Source organism: Tursiops truncatus, chromosome 4 (assembly GCF_011762595.2).
Source record: "Tursiops truncatus isolate mTurTru1 chromosome 4, mTurTru1.mat.Y, whole genome shotgun sequence".
Taxonomy (NCBI): domain Eukaryota; kingdom Metazoa; phylum Chordata; class Mammalia; order Artiodactyla; family Delphinidae; genus Tursiops; species Tursiops truncatus.
Window position 1 is genome coordinate 94,483,066 of NC_047037.1, and position 13,297 is coordinate 94,496,362.

General features: G+C 35.9%; 1 protein-coding gene across 1 annotated transcript in view; it reads right to left on the reverse strand.

Moving 5' to 3' along the window:
- Positions 1-13,297, reverse strand: part of ZPLD1 (zona pellucida like domain containing 1) — a 289,906-nt gene that overhangs the window by 117,251 nt on the left and 159,358 nt on the right. The window contains exon 5 of the mRNA XM_073804283.1: positions 9,403-9,474. The gene's annotated coding sequence lies outside the window, so the exon portion shown is untranslated. The remainder of the gene's footprint in view (positions 1-9,402; positions 9,475-13,297) is intronic.

Consider the following 13,297-nt stretch of genomic DNA (forward strand, 5'->3'; position numbering starts at 1 on the left):
CATTGTCATTTGTGTCTAGGTATTTTTTGATTTCCTCTTTGATTTCTTTAGTGATCTCTTGGTTATTTAGTAACGTATTGTTTATCCTCCAAGTGTTTGTGTTTTTTACATTTTTTTCCCTGTAATTCATTTCTAATCTCAGAGCATTGTGGTCCGAAAAGATGCTTCATATGATTTCAATTTTCTTAAATTTATTGAGGCTTCATTTGTGACCCAAGATGTGATCTATCCTGGAGAATGTTCTGTGTGCACTTGAGAAGAAAGTGTAATCTGCTGTTTTTGGATGGAATGTCCTATAAATATCAATTAATTCTATCTAGTCTATTGTGTCATTTAAAGCTTCTGTTTCCTTATTTATTTTCATTCTGGATGATCTGTCCATTGGTGTAAGTGAGGTGTTAAAGTCCCCACCTATTATTGTGTTACTGTCGTTTTCCTCTTTTACAGCTGTTTGCAGTTGCCTTAGGTATTGAGGTGCTCCTATGTTGGGTGCATACATATTTATAATTGTTATATCTTCTTCTTGGATTGATCCCTTGATCATTATGTAGTGTCCTTCCATGTCTCTTGTAACATTCTTTATTTTAAAGTCTATTGTATCTGATATGAGTATAGCTACTCCAGCTTTCTTCTGATTTCCATTTGCATGGAATATCTTTTTCCATCCCCTCACTTTCAGTCTGTATGTGTCCCTCAGTCTGAAGTGGGTCTCTTGTAGACAGCATATATATGGGTCTTGTTTTTGTACCCATTCAGCAATCCTGTGTCTTTTGGTTGGAGCATTTAATCCATTCACGTTTAAGGTAATTATTGATATGTATGTTCCTATGACCATTTTATTAATTGTTTTGGGTTTGTTTTTGTAGGTCCTTTTCTTCTCTTGTGTTTCCCACTTAGAGAAGTTCCTTTAGCATTTGTTGTAGAGCTGGTTTGGTGGTTCTGAATTCTCTTAGCTTTTGCTTGTCTGGAAAGCTTTTGATTTCTCCATCTAATCTGAATGAGATCCTTGCCAGGTAGAGTAATCTTGGTTGTAGTTTCTTCCCTTTCATCACTTTAAGTGTATCATGCCACTCCCTTCTGGCTTGTAGAGTTTCTGCTGAGAAATCAGCTGTTAACCTTATGGGAGTTCCCTTGTATATTATTTTTCATTTTTCCCTTACTGCTTTCAATAATTTTTCTTTGTCTTTAATTTTTGCCATTTTGATTACTATTGGCAAATAGTAATCGGCGTGTTTCTCTTTCTCTTTACCCTGTATGGGACTAGCTGTGCTTCCTGGACTTGGGTGGCTATTTCCTTCCCCATGTTAGGGAAGTTTTTGACTATAATCTCTTCAAATATTTTCTCTGGGGCTTCCCTGGTGGCGCAGTGGTTGGGAGTCCACCTGCTGATGCAGGGGATGTGGGTTCATGCCCTGGTCCAGGAGGATCCCACATGCCAGCGGAGTGGCTGGGCCCGTGAGTCATTGCCGCTGGGCCTGAGCATCAGGAGCCTGTGCTCCATGGCGGGAGGCGCCACAGCAGTGAGAGGCCCGTGTACCACCAAAAAAAAAAAGAAAAAAAAATATCTTCTCTGGTCCTTTCTCTCTCTCGTCTCCTTCTGGGACCCCTATAATGTGAATGTTGTTGCGTTTAATGTTGTCCCAGAGGTCTCTTAGGCTGTCTTCATTTCTTTTCATTCTTTTTTCTTTATTCTGTTCCGCGGCAGTGAATTCCACCATTGTGTCTTCCAGGTCACTTATCCGTTCTTTTGCCTCGGAATCCGTTATTCTGCTATTGATCCTTCCAGTGTAGTTTTCATTTCAGTTATTGTATTGTTCATCTCTGTTTGTTTGTTCTTTAATTCTTCTAGGTCTTTGTTAAACATTTCTTGCATCTTCTCGATCTTTGCTTCCATTCTTTTTCCGAGGTCCTGGATCATTTTCACTATCATTATTCTGAATTCTTTTTCTGGAAGGTTGCCTATCTCCACTTCATTTAGTTGTTTTTCTGGGGCTGTATCTTGTTCCTTCATCTGGTACATAGCCCTCTGCCTTTTCATCTTCTCTATCTTTCTGTGAATATGGTTTTTGTTTCACAGGCTGCAGGATTGTAGTTCTTCTTGCTTCTGCTGTCTGCCCTCTGGTGGATGAGGCTATCTAAGAGTCTTGATGGGAGGGACTGGTGGTGGGTAGAGCTGACTGTTGCTCTGGTGGGCAGAGTTCAGTAAAACTTTAATCCACTTGACTGTTGATGGGTGGGGCTGGGTTCCCTTCATGTTGGTTGTTTGGCCTGAGGCAACCCAACACTGGAGCCTACCTGGGCTCTTTGGTGGGGCTAATGGCTGACTCTGGGAGGGTTCATGCCAAGGAGTACTTCCCAGAACTTCTGCTGCCAGTGTCCTTGTCCCCACGGTGAAAGAGAGCCACCCCCCGCCTCTGCAGGAGACCCTCCAACACTAGCAGGTAGGTCTGGTTCAGTCTCCACTGGGGTCACTGCTCCTTCCCCTGGGTCCCGATGCGCACACTACTTTGTGTGTGCCCTCCAAGAGTGGAGTCTCTGTTTCCCCCAGTCCTGTCAAGGTCCTGCAATCAAATCCCACTAGCCTTCAAAGTCTGATTCTCTAGGAATTCCTCCTCCTGTTGCCGGACCCCCATGTTGGGAAGCCTGATGTGGGGCTCACAACCTTCACTCCATTGGGTGGACTTCTGTGGTATAAGCGTTCTCCAGTCTGTGAGTCACCCACCCAGCAGTTATGGGATTTGATTTTATTGTGATTGTGTCCCTCCTACCATCTCATTGTGGCTTCTCCTTTGTCTTTGGATTGTGGGGTATCTTTTTTGGTGAGTTCCAGTGTCTTCCTTTCGAAGATTGTCCAACAGCTAGTTGCTATTCTGGTGTGCTCACAAGAGGGAGTGAGAGCACGTCCTTCTACTCCACCATCTTAGTTCACGCCCTTTCCCACCTCTCTTTATTTACATCTGGCACCCAGATATCTACTGCTTGGACAAAAATATCAAGTCTCTTCTCTAAAGGATTTCCTGAGCCCCAGAAAAAATGTCTCTTAATTTCTGACATTTTCAAACAGCTGTAACAGTCACATATCTGACCAACTGCTCTAAAATAAACCTATCAAAGCCCCCAACTGTGCACTGAATTATGATGTGGTTTTATGGTTTTATTTTTAATATGATTAGGCAGCAAAGCATAATGAGATCTTTGAGACAAACCTGCAACATGAAATAGAGAAACTCATGTTAAACAGAAAAATGTTATTCTAGAGGAAATGGACATAATTCAGGGAGTAGAAAAGAATATTAAAAAAGTGGAAATAAAATCCTCAAAAATAAATCAATACATATAGAAATAAAGATAATAGGTAGGTATGTAGACAGACAGATAGATTACTGTTGAGGGGGTAATCCAAAAATATCTCTTGAAATTAAAAATAATAATAGCTTTAAAACTTAATAGAAATAATTGAAAGATTTAAAAAATTAAATATTACCAAAAAACTAGTAAAAGAAGACAGAAAAATGAGAAAATATAAAAGATATCAAGACAGAAAAATGAGAAAATATAAAAGATATCAAGAGTATATCAATGCATCATCCAAGAAGTCCAACATCTAATCAACTAGAATTCAGATGCTCAGACCAGAGAGGACAGAGACAAGAAAAACATCAAAGGAAAAATGGGTGAGAATTTCTCAGAACTAAGGGACATGATCTCAGGATTGAAAGAGCAGAGTAAGTGCTCAACATACTAAATCAAAAAATAGACACATCTAGACACTTTGCTGTGAAATTTTGGAGTTCTCTTTGGAAAAAGAGAAAATTCAAAATGCTTCAGCGGGGATTAAAATTTACCTACAAATAAAAGACAATTACCAGCAGAAGACTTATCATCAATACTACATGCTAGAAAGTGATATACTAATGCCTTCAAAATATGAGAGAAAATAATTCTTAACCTAGATGGAAGTTCCAAGATTACAGTTTTGAGTCAAGATTTAATCAAGATTTTTAGAGCAGCTAGTGATTGAGGGTAGTGGTGTCTGAGAAAGGATATCAAATATAAACATTTTCCAAATGGGACTGCCAAACCCTAAGACAAGGGTAAGATTTGGGGTCTTAATTTTTTTTTTTTTTTATGATGACAAAATACAAAAGAAAACAACGAAGAAATGGGAGCAGAGCATTTTGATGTACAAAATACTGATTGGCGCTTCCACTTACTATTCTTATATAGTCAGAATAACATGAAAATGTATATTAGCTATCAAATTTTAAAACTAATCTGTAGGCAAACAGAAAATATATGTTATAAAATGAAATATGTTTTCATCAACTTTGATGATGCAAAAGTAAAAATGACAAGTTGGGAGATGTGGGAGAGCTGAAGAGAAGGGCATGGGTGCTAATATCCTCATCTTATAGTGATGAGTCAAGAGATACAGCTCATAGGTAATGTGGAAGAAAACATGACAGAAATACATAAATTAAAATTAGAAAAGTAGCCAGCATAAGATTGAAAAATAATAATGTAATTTAACAGAAGGATGGAGGAAATACTGGGGGAGAATAAATGATTAAATCCTTGCTATCATGGCAGAAAATAAATAGAAGATGTCAAAAAAAATAATTTATTAAGAAATATCAGCATAATCATATTATTTAGAAATGCTAAGATGACAACTGGGACAAACAGCTGAAAAATTAAAAATGGATGCTTCTGGAGAGGGAGATGGAATAAGTAAGTCTTGTTTCCATTACAAGTAATTCTGCATAACTTTATTTTTAAATAAACCTATGTATTTCTTTAATAACTAAAAAATAAGATCAATTAAATACTTACAACTTCCAAAATGTAATAATAAACCTTCAAGGTTCCGAAATTGCTGATCAAAAATAAGTTTCCAACAGTAAGTATATTTTTCTTCAAGAATTTTACAAACTATTTCAGAGATCATAAAAATGAATTTACCTACAATGAAAGAATGAAAAATACTTATAAGTGTATCCTTAAATTATAGAATGAGGAGTAACTCATTGGGTAGTTCCTTGAGGAGAGTTCTAAAATTAGGCTACACAACAAAATCAATAGGATTTTTTAAAATATTCCTTATTAAATCAACTTCCTGGGATCCACCACCCAGGCACGTGTATTTCTAAAATAGCATCCAAGTGAATTTAAAGTGCCACCAAGGTTGAAAATCACTACCCTAAAAAGAGGGTTTATTTTGTAGTGTTTCCATAAGGAATCCCCTCCCAGCATTTCTAGAGTAATTTATATGTTTCTCTGGGATCAGGAGAAAACTCAGTTGAGAAATGGAGAAAATGGGAAAAGGTATAATAATTCTCTTGTAAGAATTAAAACACAACAATCAACCAAGAGACAACTTGGTTCAAAGAAATCTAATTGAGAGAGTGGTAGCAGGAAACAATGACAGGAGATTCAGAAGTTGAGGTCAACATTTCTGGGAACTGAAGAGGAGCAGGAGAGAAATTTCCTGATCTGATAGGCAATATTGTTTGTGCCTATGACCAAGTTCTAAGTGTGTGTTCATATCCTTGTTTCTACTAACAGTAAATCATGCTTGCAAATAAAATAATCAATTTACATGCATAGTATAATTTAAACAAATTTAAACAAATCCTATGAATAATGTCCTAAGAAATAACAAGTTTAGGAAATAAAATAAATCCTTACATTAGCTACTTTGGCACATGATCCTGTACAGTGAGTGACATTAACTTTACTAGGATTAAGAGCATTAAGCTATTTCAAGATAACCTAGTTTTCTTCACTGGTGTTTATGAGTGTTTGAATATGCACTATGGCTACAGTTTTTTGAAAATGCTACTAAATTTATTATTTTATTTATATTTGTAATAATTTACTTACATACCCATAAATACCATGAAGAATGCTGGAAATATTTTAAGAATCATTTATGATTTGTGTAATTCCAAAGAATTCCAATTTCTCATTGGCAAATCCCAGAGTAATATCTGCCAGGAATTTGGAAACATTACACCTCTCCTTTATATTAAAAGTATAAAAATTTAATAATAATAGTATAAAGTGATGAGTGCTTTAAAAAATCAAAAGTCTTCACACTTTTTTCAAATGAGGAAGACTTCTTAACCAATGAGAACAATGGACTTTGGGGAGAGAGATACGTGTGAGATGGTGGGGGAGAAGAAGTATTGATAGAACATTGGCATTGGATCAATGAGGAAACAACTGGACAATTTCAGGGACTTCTGGAAAAGGTCTACATGTATTCAGTGACTAAAGAAGAAATTGAGGCAAGAAAACACCAATCCATCCCCCGGAATTCATAGAACTGAAAGAAAACATGTAGCAGCCATTATCGCACTAGTCCTCCATTTAGTCAGATTTTCTTTTTCCACTATTTATACAATAGAATAATCTTCAGTTCAAATCTTACAAGAGTGTTCTAGCAAGATTACCTTTATTTGTTAACAAAGAGATGACGATACCTATAGAAGAGAAATGTCCATCCATTCTTTGACGAGGCTCCCTCTTCTCTATTGAATTTGCAATTAAATTTTAATTAAAATTTTAATGAAATCTGAGATATAGAATGAGTAAAGATACTTAATATTAAAAACACTAGTACAGAAAAACTTGGTGAGTTCTATTTTCTTTTCTCAAATATTGACTATAATATAACCTACTGTGTTTATCTTGCTACCTCATCCTTCAAGAATCTGAGAACTAAGTACTACAATTAATCACAGTAAATAACATTAGGCATTTCTTTAGCCTAATTGTTTTACCCTCTTTTTTATTACTTGTAATTTGATAGTTCTGATTTAAATTTTATTATATTTCTGTGTTTTGTGGTAAGCCAACTCACTGGAGTACTAAGGAATAGAAGAGAACACATTTACTGAAAACATATAAGGTTCCATACAATTTTCATACTTTACTTAGTAAATACTAATAATAACCCTATGAGGTTTGTATTATTATTCCCATTTTACAGATAAGAAAACAGATTCAGATGGGTTTAATGAATTTGCAAAGCAAATTAGAGCTAATTATCTGTGAATCCAGAGCTGGAATTTAAACTTGGATGTTTCTTACTACAAAGCCTATATTTTTTCTACTGTACCACAGCACTTTTTCTTTTTTTTTTTTTGACTTTTTATTTATTTATTTTTTAACATCTTTATTGGAGTATAATTGCTTTACAATGGTGTGTTAGTTTTTGCTGTATAACAAAGTGAATCAGCTATACATATATATGGAATCTAAAAGAAAAAAATGGTTCTGAAGAACCTAGGGGCAGGACAGGAATAAAGATGCAGATGTAGAGAATGGACTTGAGGACACAGTGAGGGGGAAGGGTAAGCTGGGACGAAGTGAGAGAGTGGCATGGACATATATACACTACCAAATGTAAAATAGATAGCTAGTGGGAAGCAGCCACATAGCACAGGGAGATCAGCTCAGTGCTTTGTGACCACAACACTTTTTCTTTCCACAGGAACTGCAGTTACTGCCAGAGAATTGATGAAGCATGTCTTTCCTGGTTGTGATTACGGTATTATTAGAGTAGACTGCTATTTCTCTCACTCAAACACACACACACACACACACACACACACACACAAACACATGCCTAGACTCTAAGAGATGCATGAGCAAAGACAAGGTACAGGAAAAGCAAAACATTCACACAATTGGTGGTGAGCCCCTGCTTGACTTTTGCAACAATGACATTTTCATTCACTCTTACATCAACCTAGGAAAGCTGCAGAAGGTCTAGGGTACCATGCAAAGCAGACAGAAAGTGAGGGTCCTCCCCATCTATACCCTCTGAAATCAGAGCTGAAGAGGTAGAGAGCGGTATAAGATCAATTAATCAAAGGTTTCCCCAAAATTCTGGCATACGAGAAGACTGAAATCTTTTAAAATTTTCTCTATAATGTTGTGGATCTATCCAAAAAGAACAAAAACAGGAAAATTTCTCTCTCTACTGCTACACTGCCAAAACTGAATGGGAATATTAAAATCTGTGAGAGAGCAATCAGAATGGGTGAGTGTACAAAATTAAACTAAATAAATAAATCTGAAATGTTATAGTAAGTGGATAAGGAACTATAAAATATTAATTTTCTACAAATGAAACTTCTCTATTATGGTCTCTTTCTAGGGACAGAAAAGGAAACCACATTCACATAGCTTCAATTATCTTTCACATAATTGAAAAGATACTGTAAGGTAGCTATTAGAGCAACTTGCTAACTATGATAATGATTCAATCAAAGCAAATGCTATTAAACACAATGAAACATTATAAATGATTATAATTAGAGAAGCACAATATAAATAATCCATAAAATTTTTTTAAATGATAAAACTACTCTTATAGGACTTACAGCTCCATTTGTTCCTCTTCTCTCCTAGCTGGTAAATTTGTCTAGCTACTTATTTATTAAAGTGCTTTAATCAAGGGAACCGCTCCATCATCACATTTCATTAAAGGTAGTCTTGAGCTGAGCACAACAGAAGGAGGTCATGATTGCACTGCAGAGCTTCCCTACAATTAGGCACTCACTAAAATGAAATGACTCTATCACCGATTAAATAGATTTTTATAGTTAAATAGGCTTTACTTAAACTAGTAAAACTGACTGACAAAAATATGCTCTTCTGCCCTATTCAGCATTAGCAAGTCCCTGTTTCCATCTTGAAATTTTCACCTATTTTTAATCATTTTTTAAAAATTCTGATAGGTTTTTTCCCTATATGCAGAGCAATTATATATTTTTAAAGTACTCTATAAGGAAGGCTCAATTAATCATTTTTAGGGGCTCTTCTAAAAGGTAGGTCAAGACTACCCTTTCAGCTGCAAATGGAGAAGAGGGCACACTAAGTTCAAGTAAATTGATCAAGGTCCAATCATAAAAATAATTTATGAATGGATGCTTTTAAATTTCAGGATGCTATCAAAGAGTTTAAAAGAAAGCATTGTGTGAAATGAAGCTCTTTCATTATTCCTCTAATAAAGATGTTTAGCATGATGCCTCAGAACCAAGAAGCTGAAGATAGCCAGAGGTATGAAAATATGAGGAATTATAGGATTAATAATCAAATAAACTTTTAGCAACTACAAAGACCAGAACTAATATACAGTTCCCTCCTCAGGGCCATGGCCTGGTTTGTAAGCCGTGTACTCGCATGGCCTCTATATGTATTATACTCAGTTAATAGCTTTGTAAGTCAATTTACAGAATACATTACCTATAACTTAATTAGCTCTGTCAATGTTGTCAACTTACACATATAACCAGAGATTATTTTTTGAAATTATTCTTATTACCAGAAATAATTAATAAAACAGTATACAATAAAGGATCTTAGAAAAGCAATGAAAGCTGTGCTCACCCATCTAGATATGAACTCTGCATTTCAGTATGCTTCTCAGTACACATCTCAGAGAAGTCTTGTTGATGATATCTGTAAGGAAAACAGCCTCTTAATTGATTCATCTCTCAAACCAGCCCCAATTCTTCTGTTAGAAATTAGAGCCAACAGAAAACTATATAAGTTATTGACAAGGAGTGTCGTCAACCCACCAATCCAGACAGTGTTTAGTAATTCTTTAGTGCAGATTAAGACAACAGAAATTGGAAAGACAAGAAAAAGAATGAAAGACACATTAAAAAAAAAGCAACTGAAAGTTTTTTAGATTATCCATTCATTTGTAACATGAATATCTATTGAGTGTCTCTTTTGTACTAGGCACCAGAGATACTATGGAGAGAGAAAAAAAGGCATGGCCCCTGCTTTGGTGGGGCTTACCATTTATGCCAGAGAAATATTCTTTAATTCCACTTAATTGCTTTTGAAATTAGGAATACAGAAGAAAATATAATGAAGGCAAAATTTCACTCCTCTTTCTTCCCCTTTCTTGCTAGTCATCTGAATCCAGTGGGAGTAACCTCTGTCAGTTATTTAACTTCTATGTGCCCGTGTCCTTACAATAAAATGGAAGAAATAACTGCACCTACCTTAAAAGGTTATTCTGAAGAGTAAATGAGTTAGTCAATATAAAACACAATATAGAACAATGTGTGGCATATAGGAGGACTTAATAAATGTTAGCAACTTGCTATTATATTTATTATGGTTTTTTTAAAAAATTTATCTGACATATCCTGAAGTGGTCAAGGCAAAAGTCACAAGAGATAGTAACTACCTCCATGTTACAAAGCCCTGGTAAATAAAGAGCTAGCTCATTTACAGAAACCCCACATCGGGGGTTTTCACATGTGCAGGATAAGATAAGTTTTACCCACCACAGAACTGGGAAAATCTGTTCTGGTTAACTGGTGGCACAAAACAGCCAAGGGTTATTTGCATAGGAGGCTGAGAAGCACTTGCAGGGGGAAAAAGTAACTCATCATTAGAAATGAGAATGCTGCACCCACAAATTTGGTGCAAAGCTACTGGGCCAGAATAAAGATGGTGAGGTGATGGTGAGCACTGCAAATATCTCACTCAAACTGCTCGTCAGTCCAGTCCCTGGACTCTTGCTCCAGTCTTACAATGAGATACACTAACAGAGGGAGTAAAACATAAACTCTCTTCCCCCCAGCTGGATCTCCATGAGAAAGTTCAAGGTGTCAGCAATATCAGTGTCAGCAGATTCCTCTAAGATGGGCACTATGGACAGTAGAGGGGCCCTTTGCAGACTTGACTGGTCCAAATGCTGCTTTTGGTTCTAGAGCCCACAGGAGCTCCTCCACAGCAAAACAATGCTGAGGAGAGCACCCACAGCAAGTACCCCCAGGGTGACCAAGAGCAATTGGTTCCCAGAGGTCATATGAAACATCCTCTTTGGGAAGCCCAATGCATTTGGGTCTAGACTTTCTGCAAAATAGGCACAGTTTATCCACAGAAATGCCAATTTGTATCTGTTACTTTGATGCTATTGTTACCCTCAATTTGTGTGGTTTAGGATATTCTAATTCTGTTCTTTAAAAAGCACTTTAGAATTTTTTAAATAGGTAAACATTTAAATATGTATTATTCAAGTGTTTTGATTCCTACTTAGAGTTTGGAAGCAGCAATATTTTTCTCATTTATTTTCAGTAGAAAATAAACCTTACTTCCTTTCCTGGGAAGTAAAAAAAATCCTTTGTGTCGTTTTTTACAGAAAATAAGCTTTACTGTCATGAAGCAATTCCCCACTCTGCATCATTTTTGGTACATTGATAATACTTTTAACTTGGGTTGTGGTTTACTAACTATAAGCACAAAAGATGTTGCTTTCTAATATTTGTCTCCAGGGTAAAATAAATTAATCCAGGAGATAGACTCCATCCTTGAGCAAGAGATGGCTACTTCTAGACTGGGGGAAATTTGAAAGTTAAAATTAGACACACTCAGCTCAGTGCCTAGCTTTTGGTCTCCTGCTAAACTGAGTGATTTTTAAGTAAGTGTTTTTAACAAACACGTTAAAACATGGTTCCAAGTGAGTGCTCTCCTTAAAAAAGTTCATATATTTGAGAACTAACCACTTATTCCAATAAACGTTGTTACTCAAACCTTTATTAGAATCCATTTTGGTAATTTTTAGTGCTAGTTTACAAACTATAAAAGCACCAGACTCATCAATATAAATTATATGGTCCATCCTGATCTTCAGTTTAACTATCAGATTTAGTTCAAATCCCTTCTGACCTCTTCAGAAGCATGGAACCCACCTAAGTAAGAATAACCTTCACTAAAGTTTTTCAGGAGAAAATTCCCTGAAAGACATAACTAATGAGATTTGCAGCAATGTGCTGAGTAATAATGAAATAGTTATAAATGTTTGTAATCTCCTGATAAATTTTAAGAAGCAATATTCTCATTTGTACAAGCTTAAAAATGTGCATTACAGGATACATGTAATTTTCAAATTTCCATAAAAAACATGGGTCTTGGCAAGGCCAAAACAAAAATTTGTATTTTGGAGTTGGTCATTTTGAAAACTGTGGCCAAACAATTTTAAAAGTTGGCAACTACTTTATACAAGCCCTTTGTAAAATCTTTTTCTGTGATTAACTTTTGCAGTTGGGTGTTTTCTGGTAAAAAGAAAAAGTCAAACCAGTGACATACCACTAGCTCTACCCTCCTGTCCACAGCCCTCCTTGACTTCAGGTTTAGTATATTGGATCTTGTTACTGGGTTGTCTATGCATGGTGATCTGTGTACAGACGGCCCTTTATATCCATGGATTCTGCATCTGTGGATTCAACTAACCTTGACTAAAATGTTTGAAAAAAATTCAGAAAGTTCAAAAAAGCAAAACTTGAATTTGCTGCACACCAGCAACTATTTACACAGCATTTACATTGTATTAGGTATTGTAAGTAATCTAGAGATGATTTAAAGTATACGGAGGGTGTACCTAAATTATATGCAAATACAGCACCATTCGATATAAGGAACTTGAGCATCTGCAGAATTTGGTAATGGAGGGAGCCTCTGGAACCAGTCCTCTGTGGTTACCAAGAGACAACTGTATAGAGAGAATTGTTATTTCCTAGGTAGCTTGAGTTAGCTTTTAAGTTTAAATGTTTTGTTTTACTTCTAAAAGTCCTGATACAGATAGACCCAAGTAGGCTAAAAATCAAACTGACTACGGAAGTTATATTTTATCAGTGTATTAGATGAACTTTTCACTCTTAATGGGAAAGTGATTCCCTCAACAATGTATGTACCAACCTGTGTCAGTAAGAAAATTCAGAAAACCATATTTCTGATAAAAGGCATGTTTTCTTAGAGAGGGGCCCATTCACAAAGAACATGAATAGACGTTTTTCCAAAAAAGACATACGGATGGCTTTGAAAAGCCATGAAAAGATGTTCAACATCACTAATCATCAGGGAAATGCAAATCAAAACCACAATGAGCTATCAGTTCACACCTGTTAGGATGACCATTAAAAAAAAAAAGAAAAGAACAAGAGATGACAAGTACTAGCAAGGATATGGAGAAAAGGGAACATTTATGCACTATTTGTGGGAGTGTAAATTGGTGCAGCCACTAGAGAAAACAGTATGGAGGTTCCTCAAAAAATAAAAAATAGAACTACCATATGATCCAGCAATTCCATTTCTGAGTATTTACCCAAAGAAAACAAAAGCAGTAATTTGAAAAGACATCTGTACCCCAATGTTCATTGCAGCATTATTTATGATAGCCAAGGCATGGAAATAACCTAAATGTCCACCAGTGGATGAATGGATAAAGAAAAGAAATTATGATATACAGACATGTCACACACAC